This window comes from Manacus candei, unplaced genomic scaffold (genome assembly GCF_025592945.1).
Source record: "Manacus candei isolate 608988 ecotype Guabito, Panama unplaced genomic scaffold, ASM2559294v1 h1tg000013l, whole genome shotgun sequence".
NCBI lineage: Eukaryota > Metazoa > Chordata > Aves > Passeriformes > Pipridae > Manacus > Manacus candei.
In genome coordinates this window covers 1,812,322-1,836,553 of record NW_026138061.1, presented here as the reverse complement: position 1 = coordinate 1,836,553, position 24,232 = coordinate 1,812,322, and the positions used below count along the sequence as shown (strand labels likewise).

General features: G+C 39.1%; 1 long non-coding RNA gene across 3 annotated transcripts; it reads left to right on the top strand.

Annotated features, from left to right (window-relative positions):
• Positions 1-22,602, top strand: LOC127467032 (uncharacterized). Of its 3 annotated transcripts, XR_007902935.1 has the most exons (5): positions 1-175; positions 1,337-1,480; positions 2,290-2,484; positions 13,463-13,785; positions 22,338-22,602. It is a non-coding gene; the product is annotated as an uncharacterized LOC127467032 (long non-coding RNA). The 3 variants fall into 3 exon arrangements; XR_007902934.1 differs by lacking the exon at positions 1-175 and having other exon boundaries at positions 1,147-1,480; XR_007902933.1 differs by lacking the exons at positions 1-175; positions 2,290-2,484 and having other exon boundaries at positions 1,147-1,480.
• Positions 22,603-24,232: the final 1,630 nt, after the last annotated feature.

The window sequence follows — 24,232 nt, the reverse complement described above, 5'->3', positions numbered from 1 at the left end:
AACTGAACACAAAGTGTCACACTGTAGAAAAACTCCTGTTGAATCCAATAACCTGAAAGGAACAATGGTGTGCATGGACTGTGTGTACCAGTACAGCATTACTACACTTAATGGATCAGCTCATCCATTTATGATGGATGATCCACCTGTCACTTTTCGAGAATCTAAACCAAAGGTGAGTATAAACTCCAAGACATGGGAAGGAGAAAAGCAAATAATGTGTGGGCTGTAAGCAGAATTCAGCCTTTGTACTTAACAGTAGAGTGGAATTGTAAGAAAACTGGCAGATATTTAAAATCAATAGGAAGATAACACCTCCAGCCCCCAAAACAAATTATGAAAATGCTTTAAAAAACAACTTCAGCCATAAAGAAGACTAAATATTACAGACTTTTTTTATTATTATTTTGAGTCTTGAGCTGAGGCTTGTTTTTGGTTTTCAGAGAATCATAGAATTGTCAAGGTTTGAAGAGACCTTTAAAATCTTCATGTTCAACTGTTGACCCAGCACTACCACTGTAACCCCTAGGCCTCTAACCCATGTCACCCAGTGCCAGATCCAAATGCCTCTTAAACATCTCCATGGTGTCATTTGTCACTGACCTGCTGCCTAACACAAGCAGGCCCAGACATTTAGTGTTTTGTTTAGTAACCAAGTAGGTGTTTATTACAAATTGTCTCTCTTATTACTTTTTCTTCATGTGGATGTCTACCCCTAAGATTAATTTAATAGTAACAATATGTTACAATTTTCAGCCCTAACTAATTTTTGTTTTTCACAAAGAATATTTTTCTGACATTTTACACATTGTGGTGCCAGTGGAGGTGAACAGATGCAGCTGAACTGTTAAGACAGAACCCTTCCACAAAATGTAGTTGAATTGTTAAGACAGAGTCCTTCCCAGATGACTCTTGTTCATTGTAACATGCTTACTAAATATGACAAAGTTTTCTGCATCAGCAGTGCTGGATCTGAGTGTGTTGACCCCTTCTCAGTAAAAGGTTTTTGACACAAGTGCCCAAAGGCATATGAGTTCCAGTTGTTTGTAACTATAAAGTACTGGTTAAAACTGACTTGAGTTCTGAAAAGATTTTACTGTAAAATATTTCCTTGTCTGAAGCAGAATGCACTTGACAGTATTTTCAGACTAAATGTGCCTAAGCACCATTTTGATGTATTTTGAATATTAAAGAAACAGCTTAGTACCTCCATGGGAAAAATTACTAAAAGAGTTTTTTGTTCGGTTGGTTGGTTTTGTTTTTGGTTTTTGGGTGTTGGCTCTCTTTTTTTCTTTGTTCACCAGGTTATCCTCAGCTAGTTTATTTGTTGTTTCAGCAAAATGAGTGCACTCCTGTGTTATTTCGGGAATACAACTACTCCTGGGACTGGGTGCAGAACACACACATGTGACTTTACCCGGATTCTTCCCTTATCCTTCAAAGCAACTCTTCCAAATTGTGTCTTTAGTCCCTTCAGCAGGTATGTGTGGTATAAGATAAAAGTAGGCAGTTCCCTTACTTGGAGAAACATATAACATGGCAAGAGAGGTAGCGCTGCTTCCAGTGCATGTAACAGCTACCACATGCCTAACATTTCTCTGTGACTTTTACTAAGCCAGCATTTAAAGTGAAGCTGGCTCTGAAGTGAAATCCCCTTAGGAACTGCAGGTGGGCAGCCTGTGACACCTTCATTCTATCAAACTGAGGGAAATAGAATCTTTTAATTGCCAGTCAAGTATCACAGTTGACTGGCTTCACAGACTGTCAAATATGGGTTCGTGTGTTCTGCCATAACAACCCTTTCTTGTCAGCTTTATTATGTTTTGCTCTTCCTTTCAATTTTCCCTTAACTGGGAGAAAAAAAAAATTAAAAATTGCTTAGTTATTAAGACATCTCTTTCTATCTTGGAGAGATCCTATAAAAATTTCTCAGGTGACTTTTACTTCCCTGAATACGTCTTGTAGACTGTCCAGTTATCTAGGAGACTGTGGGGAAACGAGCACATTGAGATCAACTTAACACTCTTTAGCCTCTGAAGCTTATAGGTTAAGCAAAAAATATGAGTCCAAAAATATGAGTTAAAAAACATGAGTCAATCCTGATATAGCTAAAACAGAGCCCCACAGTCTTTGGGCCCGTCCAGCTTCTTCATACCTTGACCCAACAAATTTACACCCATAGGACCACCTCTGTTATTTGTAGCGTCTTGTTTTCTTTCATAAGTTTAATTAAAATTATTTGTCAGTAACTACTGTGACTAAACCTTTGTGATAATTCAAACCTTGCAGGCCAAACATATGAAAATGATTGTTTCAGTAAGGTCTCAATAAGTTTGATTAAAACCTGCTACAGTTGAACTTTTTGAGCAGTTTGGTCAGGAGCTGAGTTGGAGAATACTCTGTACTTCTCCTGGAAAGCTGTCATTCCAGTATATAAAGAAGTGGATCATCTCTCTTGGGGATAAAAAAAAAAGAAAAAGAAAGGTAAGTTTCAGCATGACAGTTTTGCCACACTATCTAGTGATCTTACGTTAAAAATAAGCACTTTAAAAATAATTCATGGAATGAGATTGAAACACAAGAGCTGATAGATCCAGTGTTATGAGGAGGGCTGAAAGGAGCAGGTCTCTCTGCAGTCACTTCACCTCATTTCAATTAGGAAGTAAATATTAAAACCACCTGAGTAGGTAATTAAAATGTATGCAGTATTTTAAAATGCTTGGGGTGTCCTTATTCTGATATTTCTACAGACAAAATGGATTGCACCAAAAGAAAAAAAAAAGAAAGAAAATAAAGAAAATAATTGTCAAAATGTGCTTTAATGAATGCTGTGGGATTTTTGTTTTCCATGTGATTGCCATTGTTTATCAGTACTTCAGCTCAATTCAACTGCAGAGGAGGAGATAAAATGTTGGTACACTTAATTGTCAAAAACCTTTATCTTTCACTTCCACAGGCATATACTTTTGGTCTACAACTCACTAAATCTGGGTATGGCAGCTTCTCTGAATATTTGATGTGGGTTTGTGATAACTGCAGTACAGAATTTAATTAAGAGGCATAAACTCTACAAATATGTTCAAACTGTCTACAGATCTTCCATTCTTCGTTGGCTTCCCTTGACTTTTCCATCAATTTCTCTTGATCCCTACTTTTTGCAAGGTCTGCAGTTATGATGTTAAAATTCAGAAATAATTATTTCGCTATCTGTTCTGTATTCCATCTCTTAGTTTCATCTTGAAGTAATTTTGCACAGCTGTTATGCCTAAATTTTGGTTGTATGTCTTACATGATTTTTGTTTCTACAGTAGGCAAAATCAATATTTTATTATATCCATGAGATACATCATTAGGATTGCAATTATCCTATTAAGTAAGCTTCAGCTTTGCCTTTAACATACAATATATACAGTAATATTTGTGCTATTAAGTAGCTCTCTGTATCAGAAAACAACACTTTCAGGCTTTATTTTAAGTCTACCTGTACCTGCAAGATCATGCCTACCACGGGATGATGCCAATGTGGTTCTGTTAGGTTTGTGTAGGGAAACACTTTTGACAATAAAGATACCATTTTGTCAGTGTGTTAATGAGAGAAGGAACAGTTTCTGTTGCTGAAAATGCTGGATTAGAGTTCTGGGCTCAGCAGAAGGATTGGTTTTCTACAGAAACGTTATTCAGCTACTCTATGTCACACATTAATCTTTCTTCAATAACAATAATATATATTAATTTTTCCTATTGTATTGATGTAAGATAGATATGAGCAAGTAGAAGGAAGAGGCATAGGACTCACTGCATTATCAAAACTATCTCCTTCAGAAGGTAGGAGACAAACCTCTTTTAATATCATGATTTTCTTATAGTTAAATTGAACAAGAGATGAGGTAAAAAACCCACACCTGAAATTCATTATACATCTGAGATGTCACTACTTTCTGTATTAGGGTTTTGATCTTTGTCGTTTCATCTATGGGCAGATGTTGCTTTTCCTTGCATGAATGCAAGGCATATTTATGGTGTCTGTTTATGTATTTATTTAGCTGATTAATTGTTTTTAACAACTATTAATTACTCTGGTCCCTGTGCTTGCTTCTTAACAGTGTAAACAAAGCTCTGGAGCTTAATGGAATTCCTCAGGTGCTTAAAACCAAGCATTTTGCATTCATTTCAGGATCAAGTTCTTAGTCCTTTTACTTGTATCCTGATCTAATATAGCAATTTTTGACACTTGAACTCAGCTTCCTTCGCCAGAGAATTTGTGCAGAGTGTATATGTGCTGTGAGGATGTGTTTTTATTGCAACAATAAATCCCTGAAAGAGGAGTTTGTAACGGAAACTCTGACTGCTCTTTAAATGACCATGGAACCAGAAGGCTTGGCAACACTAACAAAAACAAGGGCATATTTTAAAATTAGGCCTACCATTCTTACCTTTATAAGGACTAGAGAAAATTCATTGAAACCTTCAACCAGCAATGCTGACTGTATTGCAGAAACTTGATCCAAGACCTTAGATAAGTCTACATAGTATCAGACAGACAGGGGAACCCTGGACATAAAACAAAGTGCCACAGGAAGTGGCATTGTGATTCAGAAGACGACATTCTTCACCCTGAGTCACTCAGGCCTTGCTGGGGTGCTCTCCTGCAGGTGAATTCCATCACTGACGTTCCAAGTACTGACCACTGCAGGCTGTAAAATATTGGATAACACTTGTCCCAAGAATAGCAGCATCTATTCTGGCTTTTGGCTATGTTAGAGATTGGGTAATTACTTTAAAGTTCTGGTTGCTTTAATTGCCTATGGTTCTTTTTTCTATACTTCCTTCCCTTTGATCTGTGTCATGCTGCTGGCACTGTTATAATTCTGTTGTGTTTCCAGGGGTGACTGGCTTTGTTTTATGCCCAAGAGGATCTGGGTAGATTTCACTGATTGCTGAGTTGCTGTTTCTGTCATACCTTTTTAGCTTATGACACCATTGAAACAAAAGCTGAGCTGCCTTTCCTGTTTGGAAAGTGCCCAGCCTACTGGGATTCATATACAAGTAAGACTACTGCTAACCTGGGGAAGACTGAAATTTGTGCTATGCCAGTAAATAAAAACAGTCTTGACATAGCATCACAAGCACAAAAAAGCACAAAGTACATAGGGAGAAGACTCCATTCCCACACAGCAGACATACTGAGCTCGAGTCAGTTATATTTTATTTCAGCCACATTAATTGTCAGCCACATGTATCTACATCAGGAACACTTAGCACATACTCATAAAGAATGAGCAATTACTCTACTCTTGAAGGTTATTTTTAAAATAAGGAAGTTCTTTCTTACAGTTATACAATAATAAGCATTGCAAATAATGTTGAGGACCAAACTAGGTAATAGAAGCACAAATAAACTTAATTCTCCTGAAATTCAGTTGAATCGTTATCTAGAATGCCATAATAACTGATTTTATTTCTTTTCAGTGGAAACTACTTAATCAAATGCAAATATTAGAATGACTCTGAGGCTCAGAAACCACACACCAAATATCTGGTTTCAGTAGATTTTTATGGTGGCTTATAATGGAAATGCTGATAGAACTTCAGCCATTGCCTTGATACCAAATGCAGCTATAATTCCAAATTAACATGCCTTATGTTATCTGCTAGCTCAGCTACTTGCTTTGCATTCATTATGATATAAGAAATGCTGGTCCCTTGGTCATTTAGTAATTTTGATGTCTGCAAGTGGATGCTTTGCATTTTTCTTCTATTGAAAACATATAGCAGAAAATACTCTTTTACTTATCTGTTAGAAACCGGATCTCAGTAAATACTGTGTTTTCACTTGGTTCTGTTGATTTCAAAGAACTGAGAATACACAGTGACTCACAAGACATGTTGGCACCTGGCAGAATCATGTTCTAGTCAATCTGTGTGGTGCTTGGTTGTTTCAGTTGGCAAAGAGTCATGCAGATATTGCGTTTTATTGTATTATACATTCCAATCCAAGTGTTTTTGCAAACCTTGAAGTTTGCTTTAAGTTCCAGATCCAAGTGTTTTTGAAGAATTAGTGTAAAAATCCTTCAGGGTACTACATTTCTTGACTTTAAAAATGAAAATATGCTAACTGTAAATTTCATAAAATTGTGGTGAAGGAAAATGAAGCAGTGTTATTAAGGTTGCAACTCAGAGCAGGTTCAGAATCTCTATGAGTTTTAATGGACCTTTAATACACATGCTGCTGAGCTAGAGGTCTATTTCTAAGCCCCAAACACAAGGCATTTAATGTAAAAACTAAAAGAAACCCAGCTGATATTGCCATAATCAGCAATTATTTTACTCAGTTGTTAAGTAAGGCACCGGCCTGCCTGCCCTTGGCTTTCTCCAGAATTTCCACTAAAGACAATAGCCTATTTAAACACTCAGCAAGTATATCCTCTTGCTTTATTTCCTTGGTTATTTTTGAATATTAACAGCCTTCTTATGCATGTACCTATGTACTTATACGTGTCCTTTTAATACCTTAATCTGAACTGGTTTTAGTGTCCTTTGTCAACTACTGAACAGCTATCTAGTTGCTGATTTTGTGCAAAGATTACAAAGGAAGCAGATGAAAGTAGATCTAAAGGCAAGAACTTGAGAAAAGCCTTAAGAATGTATTAAGAAATGCCAAATTTTAAAATGAAACCTGAGTTTCAGTTATATCTTTTTTGGAGGTGTGGCTTGCCCTCATTACAGAGCTGATTTCAGTTATTCTTTTAGAGTTGACTTTAAACCCAAATCTATATATCTCTACATTATACATGATGGTGCTTTTAACTTGAGATATTGATCTACCAGAGAGATTAATCTAAGCTTCAGCTAACACAACTCTTCAGTTATTAACAGGATTCAAGCTGCCTCCTCTTCTTTGCTCTTAGTCTTTAAATGCCTGTCCAAAACTTCCCTCTTGCTCTAGAAGAGTCTGGAGGTTACCTCTCAATTCACACAGCAGCATTTCAGACCCCATTTCAGCTATTCAGAGACTGAGGACAAGTGCTGTCCAAAGAAGGGTGACATGTCCAGAGAAGGGCAATGGAGCTGTTGTAGGGTCTGGAGCACAAGTCTTATGAGGAGCAGCTGGGAGAGCTGGGGTTGTTTAGTCCAGAGAAAAGGAGGCTCAAGAGGACATTATTGCTCTACAACTTCCTGAGAGGAGGTTGTAGTGAGGTAGAGTTTGTTCTCTTCTCCCAAGTAATAAGTGACAGGAAAGAGGAAATGTCCTCAAGTTGTACCAGTGGGGGAGTTAGATTGGATATTAGGAAAAATTTCTTTGCTGAAAGGGTGGTCAGGCATTTGAATAGGCTGCCCAAGGAAATGGTGAAATTACCATCCCTGGAAGTGTTCACAAGATGTGTTGGTGTGGCACTTGGGCGCGTGGTTTAGCAGTGAACACAGTGGTGCTGGATTAGTGGTTGGGGTCGATGATCTTAGAGGTCATTTCCAACCTTAGCAATTCTGTGATTCTACTGCAGCTCCAAAAGGCTTTACACCACACACAAGTGACTCCTGTCCAAACTAAGTAGTTTAGGTGTCACTTCACAGTATGGCCACCTCCACTAGCAGGAGGCTAAATTGAACTTAGGTAACAGAACACTAAAGTAAGTTGTTCTGTATTCTTCAAAGTGTTACTGAAAGTTAGTTTGACTTACGTCCTTCTGTGCTTTTGAATACCTATAAGAAACAGACCTCAGCTCATTTTCTGCATTCATTTGTGCTTGATAAAAATTCAATATTTTTCAAAAGCAACCTCCAAGTGAAGAAGGGACAGAGGAAAGTATGTATGCCAGGGCCTCATCTACAGGTTGCATATTAAACAGTTTCTAAATGAAAAAGTTGTTTGCTGTGCTATAAAATAAAGTCATCTTTCTGCAGACCTACAGCCCACCGGAACAAGGGGACAGGATGGAGTGTGCCTTTTCCAGTATTCCCCACCCACTGACCCAGAGCATGAAACCCACAGAGTTCTTGGAACTGCAAACAGTGTTTGAATTCAGACTAAAACTGGAAAACAGAAACTGGCCTTTTTTTTTTTTTTGAGTCACATCAGTCAATGCTATTTACAAAATCGGTTTATGGAGACCACAGGTGGACACTCTGACTCATTACACATGAATACTAAATATATCCAAGACAATCTTGGAAAATCCCATAAAGAAAGAGGGAATAGCCGTCTGATTTTTATATTTATAACGTCGGGTTTTGGATGCCAGTAATGGAAATGACATTGTTTTCACAAAAAGCAGGTGAGGGACAGTAAGGGACTGAATGATTGCCAGGCCACGTGTGGCTGGAAGGAGAAGGCAGCTCTAAACTAGACATGGGGATGGGTTTGTCATGCTGCCGTAGGTTGCCGTTTGCATTTGTGGCAGGCTGTGGTGAGGTTAGCAATGCATTCCACAATTGTCAGGAGTTAAGCAAATGTTATGTCCATCCACCAGGGTGAAAAGCACACCTGCCCAGGAAGCCAGTGTAAAATTCGGTACTGTCTCAGCCCTACGTCAGTGCTACATGGAGAATCTGAGTAGTACTTACGACCTCATATCCTGCCGCATATTTTAGTCTCTCTGATCTTGAAAACCAGAGAGGTCCAAGGTCTGTAATATATACAGGAAAACAGATAATGGATCCCTTTATGTTGTCATCACTGAATTCTGTTTTGATGGATGTTTCAGTGCCAAGGCTTCTCTTATTCTCACTGCTGAAGGAGAGCTATTGCTGGACACCCTGCAGTCCCTCACTGAGCCGTGAGAAACTTACCAGTGTAAAACTGAAACAAGCTGCAGCAGTTGTACCATGAAAGCTTACTTTATATGTAAGCTGAGAAACAGCAGCTTCTGTTAGGAGGAGCTAACTGAGGAATAAATCAGTGATTCTAACCTATAACCTTTCCTGAATGACCAGTAAAGTAAATAAACTCGATGCCAGAAGGAAATTTTTTTACTTATAGATCACCCAAACCTGTAAGCTATTTCCCAAGCCAAATTTTGTCAAGGTAGTGCAGAACAGTTCCTCACTATTCCCCTCTTGGAAACATCCCTAGGATTAGAAAGAACTTCTCTGTCCCTGCTTTCTTGTTGGAAATCGCAATATGTGCATGTCTGTGAGCATAAACACAGTGAGAAACTACTGATGCAAAGTCAAATGAAGTAGTCACAGTTGTTCTGGTCAAATCTGTACAGCAGATGTGGTATCACTTTTTTGGGAAGGCAGTTTGTATCAAGTGGTTCATTAGTTGAGCCAATGTAATGGGAATTTATTTGTGGACTTAAGATCTGCTAATTTAGCTTGGCTTGCTGATTCTTTAGCAAAATAGACACAACTTCAGAAAAGTCACTCTCCTGGTAACCTGAATGACTAAAGTTCCGGAGCTGGAGGTGGAAATACCCAACTAACCTATCTGCTTGGCTCACTGCAGTCAGTCTCTAATGAGCTCTCCATTTATTCTGTGTGTCTCTGTAATGCTTCTGCCAGCCTGCGGCTAAAGTGCTTCTAATGGCAATTTCTGTTTCTTCACTACTTTCAAAGGAGTTGATTCTTCAGCGTATTGTGCTCGTTTTCATCCATTCAACTTTAATACTATCTACTGCAGTAGACTTAAACCAAAATGAAATATTTCTTGAAATGTTCAGGATGTTGTTGTTGTTGTCTGTTGAATTTAACTCCTTACCAGTGCAGAAGATACAAACAACACAGTGGAAATGGAAAAGTTTATTGCAAAACCAGAGGGATGGCAAAGTAGTATCCCTTTTTTTTTTTTCCCCTGGAAGAATGAGCTTCTTTGTTTCAACCTTAGGTCCAGAAATTTTTACAAACTCCCTGTCTGCAAATCTTGGTTCTGCGTTGATCATCATAGTCATATGAAATTATTTAACAGATATCTTGTTGCCAAGGTCACATGAAATCATTTAATAAGAACTTGAAAGTGAAGTTGTAAGCTCATCTCTCATTGAAACACTGTTTTGGCTTAAAAGAACCTGCTGAGTTGTAAGAATAAACAGGACTGGGCATTTTCCCAGTAATAAGATGGCAATAACAGGAAAGAATGCTTGGCTATGTTATATGGTAAGTGAACAATGCATCCATGAATTTTATATATTTATATTCTTAAACATTTCATGGTGACTTAGTTCTGTATCTTGTTTGAAATTACCCAGTGCAGGAAAATCATGTAGGTGGTCTGCAGCCATCACTAAGACTTTTATAAGTACCCCCAACAAAAGTAAAGGGAAATGTAAGTCTTTTTGTGGGGAGGAGATGGAAAGGAAACTGTTTGGGGGTAAAGAGTGATTTTATGAGCCTAACTATGTTTCATTTAAAGCTTTGTAATGGCTCTTCATTTCCACTCAGTGCACATTTCGGTCTCTGTTACAAAGAAGCAGCACTCCCAGAAGATTTGCTCTCTTTCATGAGGTAAAAGGTCAAAAGACAAAAAAAGTTTGAATGTTTTCATACTGAATAGTTTAAAGCTAATCCCTACTTCAGAAGCAGAGCTCTCTCACTGCTAAGGTAACAACTATAGGTCTCCTCATTGCTGTCTCTCTGGACTCATGGATCTCAAATTCAAATTACGGTGTCCCGATCTCAACAAGAAGGAATACTGTACTACTCACTCAGAGTGCCACTAACCTCATGGTTAGGCTCTCTCCTGTGAAGCAAGACCCATGGCCTTGGGCTCTGTCACCCTAAAAGGTCCATATGCCAGCTCTCCTACTTGAGCAAGTACCATAACCTCAGGGTTACTGTGCAGGTCGCCTCTTCCCACCATTTTTAAATGAAGGTGGCTGTGGCTGCAGGTGTCAGTGCACTCCCCTTGTGTTGTGAGCACACTCAAGGAATCAAGCAGTTTATGGCTGCAGTTTCCTTTTGTATGAATCCCAAACAGCCCTGGGCAGGAGAATGGCTTCTAAATACTGAGCTCTGGCAAGGTAACAGTTCTTGTGAGCAGAAGTAACAACTGGAGGTGCTCATCCAGCCATAGGTATGGATTAAATGCAGTTTTTCTCATCATTTAATTGCATTTTAGGATTTTAATTGCTACTAAAACAGAAAACTATTTACAGGACTTGTGAGGACCAGAGTTCATCTAAGTGAGTAAGAATGTTCTGTATTTTAATGAAAAAGGGAGGAGATCTTTCAAGAAAGAATCAAACCTGTTCTTGTATTAAAGGCAATTGCTCTTTGACTGCTCTGGCTGCTCTGCATCCTTCAAAGGAGACCACACTGTGTCAGCTAAATGATTGAAAAAATAGATTTTTTTACCAGACAGTGTAGAGTTGGACTCTCCAAACAGTTTTAAACAAAGTTGAGACACCACAAAACTTCAATTCAGTATGAATTATTCTTTGTACTGCTTCCACTAAGGAAAAACGCATGAAGCATTTCCTGTGCTGGACACAAAAAATTCTTCCCACTTTTACTGCAAGGGATTTGTGTTTCATTCAAAGACTTTACTTTTTAAACCAAAAATTTTCCTGCTAGACACTGTGTATGTGTTTGCTGTGTTTGTGTGAGGGAGCAGCTCCTGCTCAGGCTGGAATGACACCTTCCTTTTTCCCTTGTCTCTACTTCGATGACTGGTCTCAACCCATGAATCAGGAAAAAGACATACTACCAAAAAGCAAAGAGAGTGTGTGCGTAACTCATGAACACTAAATTCCAGAAATTCCCTCAGCTTAAATCCAAGTTCCAGTGGTAATGACAAGAAACTAGCACAGCCAAAGGCAGCACCTAAGGACCAGGAAATGAACTGATCAGATCTCTTGTCCCGTACTGACCCTCTAAGGCAGCTATTAAATATTGTCAGGCGGAAATTCCCAGGGACAGGGCCTGATTCACTATTTCCCAGAGTATACTGCTGTCTCATAAGTGGAATATAATAGCATAATGCTGTTTGTTCTCACACAACCTACTGAACACTAGCTTCTTGGGCATACTGAACAGAGTTATTTACTCAGCTTATCGATTACACTGGAGAAATGCAATACTTCTTCTTCAATCTAATGCAAAGCAGTGGGTTTATATGTTTGCACGTGCTGTAGTCAGCAATGATTAGTAACTTACATATCTCAGCAGTTTCTTTTTTCTTCCTTAAATTTTAAATAAAATGCAATGCAGATTTAGTACTCTGATCTGTGTTCTTTCCTTTTACTCACCTCATTTCTCAGATCTCATTCACAAACTTCCCTTCTTCTGTCACCAGAAAAATTATGTCAATATTCCACACCACCTGATGCATCCTCTTACCGTTTTATCCAAAGAACAGAGAAAACATATATAAAGTACTAACCAAAGTGTGTTGGGCCTGGAAACAACATAATTTGCAAAACATATTGTCTTTATTTTAAGTTACAAGAATTGTCTCAAAGTTAAAAGCCTGGGTGTGTGCAATGATCTCACACACCAGATGTTGCCTCTAACGTACAAATATTGAAGGAACTTTGGCAATGTGTTATTTTTCCTGAGTATTGGAAAGAGAAGAATCATTAAAAAGTCTGAATTTAAGACCTCATTAGGGTTTTCATGTAAGGGAGGTATTATAGAGAACATGGAGAACACCGGGAAAGCTGAAAATTTGAATCTGAGATACTATCTGCACTGACTAAAAAAAAACAAACAGGGAAAACCCAAACCTCTTAAAATAGAGTGGAATGCATGTTTGTGTTTATTTATCTCTTCAGTTCCATAGTTCCATGGAATGCAGTTCTAAGTAGTTGATTCACAATTAAGAGAGTCTTCAACTGAAATGATTGAAGGTCCATTCAGTTTCTTTACTGGAAAGCCCTGTCATCCATCAAAACTTTGCCCATGAAAGGAAAACAGTGTTGCAGTTCCAGTGTGAATTCCACTGTGTAATGAATTTAAATCCCCACCAGTTGCTGGGAAAGTTTAACCTTGGGATACTTTGTTCAATACTTTTCTAGCAGATAATGAATGCCTGAAGAGAAACATTTGATACTATGCAGTCTCAACATCTTTAATAGCAAATTCACTGTGGTGTGATATACCTGTGGTGAATGTAGGAAACCAGAAAAAAGGGGCCACAATTACCCATCCACTTCGTAGTTGTGGCCATTGGCAAGAACTTGCAATGGCTACAGAAATAGTGCCAACCATTCTTGGAAGAAACACCAAGACAGAGGGCAATTAATACAGCTTGTTTATTTTCTGGCAGCCTACAATACATATTGGGCCACTGAGGGAGAGCCAGAGGCTGCTTTAATCTTCAAGAATTAGCAATAACATGCTGTGTCAGAATTTTAGAGGTTGGACTGAATCCACGTTAGCTTTACTGCTCTTACAAAACATTGAGACCGCATGGATGGTAGTATTTTCCTGTGCATTCATAAATGCCACTCAGATTCTGACAATGACCATCTTATTTATTTCAATTTATTTTATTTCATTATTTCATATTTTATTGTTTTCCTCACAGAGTTATTTACCCTCTGCTCAAGTCTGCCCCCTGAATTTCCTGTGACTGACGAACACATTTCCTTCTATCTTCTGCCTCTGACTGGAAGAAACAGCCTCAAAAGATCAAGAAACAGATGGACTGTTCTTGGTGATTCTCTCACAAATGAAGGTCTAGTTGCCAGTGGCTTTAGTTTCATTGGAAGAGGCAGCTGCTATGATACAGCAAAGTGGGAAGATTAAACGATTTGGGGCCAGTGAGTTCACCCAGGAGAGAAGGGGTGGAGAAGACAGTGTCTAGGCACAGTGAGTCATTTGTGTTGCGAGAGCAAGTGCCTGGACAAGGTAGGTACAGACTAGCACAGAAATTACTAAAACAAATGGCCCTTGAAACATGATTTGGAGCAGAGCCTAGAGCATATCTGCAGCACACATGAGATAAATCCTAGAAATGGTAGGAAGGGATGTCAGACTGGAACAAAAGCTGAATCTTACTTTAAAGTGCCCAAAATGGATCAAAAGACCCACTAGAAAAATTCACTGAGTACTAAGAATGACTAATGCTACATGACTTCTGGGAAACTTAGTATCTGATAGTGCCCATAGGACATGCCCATGCAGAGGACATGCCTTGCTTAGATAAAAGTACTGTGATGTATGTAAGAGCCTCAGCCATCCTTGAGCGTGCTTCCTGATTCCCAAGAAGGGAATGGTGTAGCCAAGCAAAAGATTGTTGTTCCAGATGTGCATCTGGGTTTCCCTCAGCCTCTCACAGCCTCCCCTGAACAAAGGGTCCATTAGAACATGCTCCCCTGCCATTGCAAAGCTGATCTTAGGATTTAAGCACATTAATTTTATGGCAATAAGAGCCCACAAGTGTATTCCCCTGTGCTTCCTCACCTGGTCAGCATGAACACCTCTCCCGCTTTCTTATACTGAATAGATCCCACACTCAGTCCTGCATTTTAAGCTCCTTGAAAATCTGAACTTTGCTACTTCCCTCATACCTAATCAAGTATTTCAAACCTGTTCTGCTCCTACTTGCTTATTCTTAGAACTGGTAGGTAAGGACCATCATGGAGTCAGGAAAAGAAGCTCTACTAGGAGATATATTTTTTTTCTCTGTTTCCCTAAAAAGGCCTCCAGTCAGTTTTAGGAGAAAGGGATTTTCTGTTTGTAAGCCTTCTTCCTGGTGTTACTGGCAAAAACAAGGGACGGGTTTAAATAGCTCCTGGGCGGATCTTCCTTTGCAACCAACATCCCCAGCTCAAGCTTTCCTGCAGACTGTGTGTCCTCCTGATGTGCCCCCAATACACAACACATCTTTGCCACCAAGTCCAAGAATTTATAGGAGACTGCTGGAACTGCATTCAGAGGAAAAGGCACAGAGGCTTAGTGGTAGAAAACAGCAATATAACTATACAAAAGAAAAATAAAAAACTCTTACCTGGTAACTCTACCAAGAGTTTGTTAATTTGGTTTCCTGTCTGCTGGTGTAAACACCCAATAGCAAATGTCCCCTAACCACACAGCTTCATCCCTCCGCCTCTGCTAACCCTCTCTCCCGATGTGGTGGCACTGAGTATAACAGGCCTAAAGTCTCCAGGTGTACTTCAAAAGCCTGTCCCTAAACCTGGTTCTTTCCTGAGACTTTCATAACTATTGCAGCTCTTGTGATTTCAGTGTCAGTTGATGGGGAGAAGAAGTTGAAGAGTTTATTCAGGACAGCAGCTGTTCCCTAGGAAGGACCCTGAGAAACCACTGGAGACCTTCTGCTGTCTCCAGATAGAATTAACTGTAGCTGACAAAGGTTTTTGTAACCTCTTCTTATACAACCCTAGTGACACTGAAGACATAGCTTCTTCACACAGCCTCTTCCAGTATTTAATTGTCTTCCAAGCTGAAAGTATTTGTCCAGGGTTCAGCCTACAGCTCTCTTGCTGTTTTTTAACTTGATTTCTTCCTCTTCTGTGCTCAGTGTGGGTATACAATGGCTAATTTTGCTGCTGCTGTTTTAGAAGTCTTGTCCCTTTCTTCAGACTAAATCATCCCAGTTCTTTCAGTTTTTGTTTGGCATAATCTTCATTCCTCCCACTTTCATTTGTCCATTTGCTTTCTGGTTTAGGGTAGATAAATAGCTATAAAAATGCTCAAAATGACCCTTGGGGGATTCTAAATAAAACCCTTGTAATCTCTGTAGTCATCAGCTCCTTTATTCATACTAATAAGGCAGGATGAAGTATGGGTAAATAAACAACCCCAAGGCACAGCTAATACAAAGCAAGTATAAAGGAAAAGGTAAGTCTCTGTTTTGTAGCTCTGGAGCTGTTTTAGCTGTACAGCTATTACAGTAAACAGATTTCCACAGGGAGATACAGCAATTCTGAAATACAGTAAGAGAACCTGAATCAGAAAGAATTTCTTTGTGGAAAGGGTTGTTAAGCATTGGAATGAACTGCCTGGGGGTGTTGTGAACTCACCATCCCTGGAGACGTTCAAGAAATGAGTGGATGTGGCACTTAGTGCTATGGTTTAGTTGACAAGGTGGTGATCAGTCAAAGGTTGGACTTGATGATCTTGGAGGTCTTTTCCACCCTGAATGATTCTGTAATTCTGTGGTTCTCTCTGGCACTTGGCCATGCTCAAGAGTGAGGGAAAACTGGGGCTCAGTGGACCCAAAGATGACTACTATTAAATGCCATTCTTCATTCCTTTTATCTCAGAGCTTTTGTTCATACACAGTGGTGGATGGCTCTATGACATGTACCCATCAGGGATAGCTCTGTGTCCTCTAGAGCAACAGACCCAAAACTTTATTGGCCCATGACAATACTGACTGAAAATACATTCTGGAGCAACATCATTTATTCTCCTTATGAGCTTGAGTTATGGTATTAGCAGTTGTGCCGGGCTACACATAACACTGGAAGTTGGAGTCTACAATACTGTCCATAAGAGACTTCTCCAAAACTTCAGGTTACAGAGCTTACAGATCGTTTTCTAGGATTGCACGTTCTTCTGAAGCTGTTTTCTGTAATGTTAGGTTTAGACACTGGCATAAATATACGTATTTGGCAAGGTATGTTTCTGGTTAAGATTCTGAAGATGCATGATGTAAAGAAGTGAATGCTTTCCAATCCCAAATATGTAAAATGTACCATACTTTATTTAGCATAGCTGTGGACAGGAAGAAAGAAGATTTACCAGCAGACTGAGTGAATCAAAATGCCAGGGTAGTTTTTGACGAACATTATTTAACTTGCTTATATGCATTTTCAAAGTAGTATAAGAAATGCAAACTGATAGTATTTCAGTGTAACCTTCTATTAGGGAAACATTTACCATTTCAGCCCAGAGTACATGGGTAACAGGATAGCCTTGTAAGCAAGATGTGTATCTGAATAAGTCATAAGCCTCTTACACCAGCATACGGATCAGAGAGGGTGCAGATCTGTGGATTTCCCTTTGGATCTGTGAATTTTCTACAAGTGCATCTCTTTCTGTTTGCCACCATCAGATCTCAGTGGAATGGAAATTTGAGGTTTGTGATAGTCCCTAAAGTGGGCCTCATCTGGTAAATTTCCCAGACACTTAATCCACTTGAGTCTTTTGAGAGGAATTAAAGAGGTATGCTAGCTTAGCCTGTCTGAATCTTCTTGTGTAGACATGTACCAAGCAGATATTTACCCTCTTTTAGTCTATACAACAATATTAATTGTCATAAGCTTTTCTTGTCCTGGGTTTTGTTTTTGTTTTTGTTTTATTTTGGTTTTTTTTTGGTTTTGTTTTTGGTTTTTTTGTTTGTTTTTGTTTTTTGGGGGGGGTTTTGTTTGGTTTGGTTTTTTGGGGGGATTTTTTGTTTGGTTTGGTTTGGTTTGGTTTTGGTTGTTTTGGTTTGGTTTGGTTTGGTTTTTGTTTGGTTGGTTGGTTTGGTTTGGTTTGGTTTGGTTTGGTTTGGTTTCTGATGCAATTGCCTTGGGAAGGGACAGAGGGACATGTTCAAGTGATCTTTTGGATATGATTCTCTGTGTGAGCTCTTGAAGACCAGAAAACTCTTACAGAGAAATAGAGGAGTAAAAAAATGTATACAGCATATTTTTATTCTACCTTTATTCTGACATTTTAAAATTGCTTAGCATGACATGCAACATTGGCACCAGCCAGAGACAGAGGCAGGCCTGGACTTCCACTTTCTCCAGGACACTCAAGAGAAGTAAAATCCAGTATGTGCACAGAGGGATGTATCTGGTTGACTGTGATAGACATGAGAGGTTTTCATCCCAGAGACCAACTGGAAACCAGAATTACTCTGCTGCCATTCACCCTATTACAGTGTTATAACCTGACCCAAAATAAAGTAATTTGAAATGTATTGAATAGTCACATTTGGTATCCAAGTAATTTTTTAGCTTTAGTATGGCCAAACCAAAATATCCCAGTCCAATTTTGAGAAAATGGGTAAGCCATATAATTTCCAGTGTGTTAAGTGTGAAGTTCCCCTTTCAGTGCAATAACTTCAGGAGTTTACCATCCTATATGGGAATAGAAGCTTATTTAACATTATACTGTCATGACTACACCCAAAACTATTAAAAAATAGCATTGTGGAGACAAAGCCATTATGTTTTTTTTAGAAAGTCTCCATTAAAAAAAATCCTTTGAGTAACAACTGTTTGGGTGATCCATCTGTAAAATTAAGATGTCAATAAGGCTACAAAATGATGACTGAAAGACAGATGTCTTTCAGTAAGAAGTGAAGGGAAAACATGCAAACACTTATGAATGACAGAGATTTAACCTTCACAATCTGCCAAAGGAGAGAAATTATCTTTTTTAAAATTTTCACACTGTCTTGGAGGATTTTATTGTAACGGAATATAACTTACTGGCAGTAATCAGGTGAAATTTGTGTTATGCAGGACACAAGGCTACATGACCTAATGGTCTGTTCTGGCCTACAGTTTGTTTAAATATGACTAATTATTTTATGCAATTTTTTTCCAATGTAACATAGTTTAGCAGTTAGTCAAAATGTAATTTGGTTATTCCTAGTAAGCAAGTGATAGATAAATGTGGGTAATGTTTACTTGAAGATTTCAATGGTCTACATATCTTCATGTGGTTTCTTTCATGGTTTTGCACATGAAGGACTCCACAGAATGTGAGACATGACTGAGCTCTTGGTCTGAGGTTATGCGGTATTATATCCAGTTCTTACAAAAAAAATACAAAGCTGCTCTGAGTAGCCTGTAGGAGTACTTTTCTAGGGAGATCATCACATGGGGTCTTCTTGTTTAATGCTATGTTTTTCATTGTGAAATTTCAACTGATCATGAAGACAGAAAAAGGTCATTATCAACTGGCAGAGAATGTGCATGGAGGGCACAGAGGATCAACAGCAGCTCTGATCTTGGGGTTAGTTCAGTAGCTGCCCTGGGCCTTGCATGCACTGGATATGCTAGGAATGCTGGATATGTTCCATACTGCTCAACAACTACCAAGGATGTGTAGGAAGCTTGATTTGCTCTCAGTCAGTTTGTACCTATTTCCTTTATGCATGGTCAGGAGATTACTCATTTGGAGGAGAAAAATGTTCCAGGAATTTGGAACTGACTTGCACTTAAACTAGAAAAGTTCTTTCTGTACCTCCTGCTCAGTGGCACTCAGGACTTCTCCAGCGGGGGAAGTATGTTGTGTAGAACAGTTCATCTGGAGAATGGATGAGCTTACAAAGCTGGTTGGAAAACGGAGACACTGAACTTGCATCTTGCATCACGCTTTCCCCTCATGCTTCATTACTTCCATGTCTGACATTAATGGGCTATGTTTTCAGTGTTTTAATCACATTTATTGTGGCAGGAGTGGTACCTGTTACAAGTATGGCTTTCAGTGGAATACATAAAGAGAAGAGATCAGCATATAGCAGCCTAAAAATATTCTTTTTGTATTTTTAGTATATTATGAGATCATATTCATCCATAAAACCATGAGAGGGCAGCATTCTCTCTATCATTCATATTCTCTTTCTGGTGGAAAATAAAGAGATACTTTCTTTAACATTCATCTCATAAACCACAGAGAAGTGTTATATATAATTCAGAGCTTGGTTCAATATTCTTTGTAATCAATATGAATGTTTCCCTTGATTTAAACAGGTGTTGGACTGGGGCTTCAGTTGTTCAAAATGACATCAGGAAGAATTGTCTACATAATTTAAATCAGAAGATACCAAAAATAAGCAGTCAGGAAATTATTTTGGTGGCGGTTAACCATTGGAACAAAATACCAAGAATACTGGTGTATTTTCCACTTCTTTGTGTCTTTGAATTCAGACTCAGTGTCCCTTTGGAAAAAGTGGATAAAAGCTGCTGGGTTCAATACTGAGGTAACAGAGTAATATTTTGTGAACTGCATGGCATAAAAGAGAAGCTAATGCTCTGTGTACAAAGACAGGGTAAGCCCCACATATTTTAATGCTGTCTGTAATTATTCAGTGAAACCTTAATGTTTCAGTGAGGGATCTTACAATCAAAATGGATGAGGAGCAATGGTCATAAACTAAAACACAAGAATTTCCACCTCAACGCAAGGGAGAACTTCTTAACCTTGAGGGTGGCAGAGCACTGAAACAGGCTGCCCAGGCAGGTCATGGAGTCTCCCTCTCTGGAGACATTCAAAATCCACCTGGACGAGTTGCTGTGTCACCTGCTCTAGTTAACCCTGCCTTGGCAGAATTGGACTAGGTAATCTGCAGAGGTCCCTTCCAACCCTAACTATTCCAAGATTCTGTGATTTCCCCAAGCAGGGGTAAGACTAGATGACCTTTAAAGGTCCTTTCCAACACAAACTATGATCCTGTGATTTTCTCTAAGTCAGCTCAGAGCATTTGCATCATCTGTACTGCACAGGCAGTCAGGTTTGCTAAGCAAAATGATCTCCTCAACTCTGGAATCCATTAATGTGGCCAATACAATTAATCTAGCCAACAGTTTCAGTGCAAAATGTTACGGCGATGATGTGATCCTTTGAGCAACATCAATACAATATTGTAGCAATAAGTGATTGGGGTTTTTAAAAGAATTAACTGTGCATTTTTTGCAAAATTAGAATAGCTTAAGATGGAGAGTGAGGTTTTGAAAAAGGGAAGCAGAATTGTTTACTTCTAAATGTTTTCTTCAAAAATAAGTTAGGTGACAAGAAGCTACTTATTTTTTAGTGAGATGAATATTTAGACATCTCCCAGTGCCAGTCCAATATAGAGTGGCAATGGCTAATTAGCATTCTTGCCTGCAATTTCAGCAGAGAGTAGAATTTAATGAACATGGAGACCGAGCTATTCTTTTTATACTGCTTGACATGATGACCCAACTCCAACCCCAACGGGTTTATGATGAAATTGTATTTTCTTATTTGTTTACTTCATCTCCTGCTGTGAGAGAAATTCCTGTATGTCTCTTACTCACTGTATTTCAGTCATTACAACACCCCTAAAATGATGCACAAAGTTTTCACTGTGAATACCCTTAGGAGGTACCACAAACTGTGGTTACACGGAAAAGTCATTGGGCCAAATGCAATGGTAGGCAAATGTAAATGATTCATGAAGATTGCCCCAGGCAATCATGCAATATGTGAGAAAGCAAAGGACGTCCACAAGGGTTGGCAGTAAATGAAACAAAAATGTTATTTGATCTATATCTACTTGCATTTTCTTTCATTGATATGCATTACTTGAAAAGGTTACCCATTTTTTCAGAGGGAAAGAAGCTGTGTCTAAGTGTGATTTTTAAATAGGACCAAAATAAAGAAAAATGTTGATTTTCTAGTTAAGTTTTGAAGACTACTAAAGGGTGTTAGCATTTAATAACTTGAAATATTTTCACATAGCTTCCATAAAAAAAATTAATGTGAGGTATTATTAAATTTCCCATAACTTGCCATATAAAAATGAATTCAATAACAAGTGAGCTTTGCCAAGATGACTGTCTATTTTTTTAGAGAAATAATGTAGCTGTTCAGACTAGCCTACATTTTACATGGGGTTTGAATTAGCACTTTTTCAATGGGTCTCAAAAGCTTTTTTCTCTGCTATTCAACTCAATACTGAAGCTCCAGTTCAGGAAGGTACTTCATAGTGTGAGTAATCCTATTCCAAGTAGTGGGCTACTGACACGCTTGCAGTTGGACATGTACTCGCACATCTCAGGAACGAGGCCTTGGCGTAACAACTCTAGCTGGAGTATGGGGGGGACCCTTATATGGTTTGAGCCTCACCTCGTTGTGGTTGGAGTCATGCACTTCACTCGCAAGAGAAAAGCAACAATACGTTTTATTGATATAGGACAGTGAGATAACAAAGTTCAATGGCAGATGTGAGAGTGGCTTAACAAGATTCATTGGCAAGGTATGTACTGCATAGAGGGATGTCAGGAGACCCTGTCGTCAAGTCATGAGGTTCAGAAAGGACCCCCTTGCATTCTAAACTCCTTCTCAGAGAGGAGTTTTAGCTGCAGCTGTATTCAGGCTCAGGCCCAGACTTTATCAACAGTTTATATCTAAAGGGTCATTCTTTTTATCGCTTTGCTAAGACTTCCAAGTTTCAGTACTCCTATTCCCAATTCACCTACTGAATATCTGATGTGATAAGAATACTCTTAGCCTTGAGGAGTAGCCATGACAGGTGTCTCCCCACTCAAGGGGAGATCCTGGCATGGAACCCTACCATGCAGTAGGGCTCAACAAGTCCTGGACTGTCTGCTAGTTATGGGGATAAGGTGATTGACTTATGGTTGTATTTGCATACCAGTTGTGTTTTGGTTGGCTCATGCTCAACTAGCCCTCAGCTGCTGAGCAAGATTTATAGCCCTTAACTATTCTGTTGTTTTCTGTCTCCCCAGAGTCCAGCTGAAGACAGATGCAGCAATTCCAAGTGCCACTGGTGGGACATTTGCTTGAGCAGAGAAAGGGTGAGGGAGGAGCCCTCACACACCTGAGTTTTGATTTGATGTCTAAAATAGTGCCTGTCACTCTGCTTTTCATTGGTGTGGTGCCACTGCCTATGCTTTACCATATCTAAATTTTATTTATTCAGAAAACATTCAAGAGGTCACAGCCACTTTGTGAGTAATATAAAACATGGAAGTATGAAATGCAAACAGTCAAGACAGGCCCCAAAAGAAATGTCACAACATGCGAGGAAAGTGCATACGGTAGTAGCAGCAGGAAACATCATAGCTTTGTGCCTCCTCCTTTTTTGATAGAAGAAGAAGTAGGGTTGAGGAGGGAGGGGTGAAATGAAGGAAAGGTAATGAGGCCACATGAAGACAGACAGAGATAATGGGAGGGAAAAAAACAGGTCTTCACTGTGGGGCAATGAGATTCCATTAAAGAGATCCTTGATCTGGGTTCTGCTTTCTCCCCATCATGTTGAGTCAGCTCCTACAACTGGGTGGCAAGGAGAAGGGAAATGGAGAGAGAACCATCACTGGCTGGCTTTTGCAGTTGCCAGAGTGGCTAATGAATCTCCTTCACCCTTCTCATCTATGTCTCAATTTAATTTGCTTTTTTCTGTGCAGTGCTATTGTGGAAGGCCATGGATTTTCACTCATTTTAATAGTCAGCTGATGTATTCAACAGGGAGCTTACTTTGCTAAATAAGCTAGAAATCAAAACACCAAGAAGCATATTGCAGTGAAATAAAATACAGACTCTAATTGATGCAGTAGTTTTGAATAAATCTTTCCATTGTCACAGTCCGCATGCTAAATGCCAAGGCCTGTCAACACCACTTCTTGGTTACCTACCTAAGGTATTCATATAGCTCTTCTTACTGCAGAATCCAACTGCATCCAGTTTAAGGTATTAATCTGTTAGCAATACCACTTTATGGGGTTTTACCCAAACAGAATAAAAAACACATGGCAAAAAATAAATTACAGGCTCCATTTTGCAAGATTGTCAGATCCCATCTCTTCTTGCAGAGCCAAAATAACTTGGAGACCAGTGTAGATGCTTTGCTGGGAGCGCATGGGTAAGGTGATGCCCCAGCAGAGAACTGAAGTCAGATCTTTCAAGAGCCTTACACTGGGCCACTCTGTCCTTTTGTAGAGAAGTGGCCCAGGGGAAGTAAATTTTTGCAAACAACCCATGTGAGGTTTAGAGATAGTAAATTTGCTATCTTTATGGAATTGTGATGGTTTTCATCTCTTTGCAACTTCAAACTGTGCACGTGAGCTGGAACAGCAACTGATTTGTCCTCAGATTTGCTTGGAAGAGACGCTCTGGAAGAGAGGCATCAAATGCACACTTCTGCTGAAATTTTACATCTGTCCCTCTGGGTATTTCCACTCGGAACATGTAAAGTCATTTTATAGACAGAAAGGAGGAAAGATGAACCCCTAATTTATGAGAAATGTGAGGTGGAGGAAGCAGAAAAGAGAATGTCACTGATTGCAGTCTTCTGCTATTGCAGACCAGACATCACATGGTCCCTTTCACAAAATTAATGGTTTAGTGAAAAAAAAAAAAGTCCTGATACCAAACTAGCCCCAGACTCTGTCCTGTGCCCCTCACTGACTTCAGCTGGCATCTCTGAGTTATATGTCAGATTGTAATTAGGCCTCTGAAAGTAGAAGATAAAAAAGGCCTTTTGTGGCATTTTGTGCCAACAAAGCTTAAATAATTTCAGTGTTTAGGCTCCCAGAACTGTTTTTTATTTTTCAGGAAAAAGGGTCAATTTTTTATTTTTTCCATTTTCTTCTGTTTTTTACAGGTGTCCTTTTTCTCCTCTTGC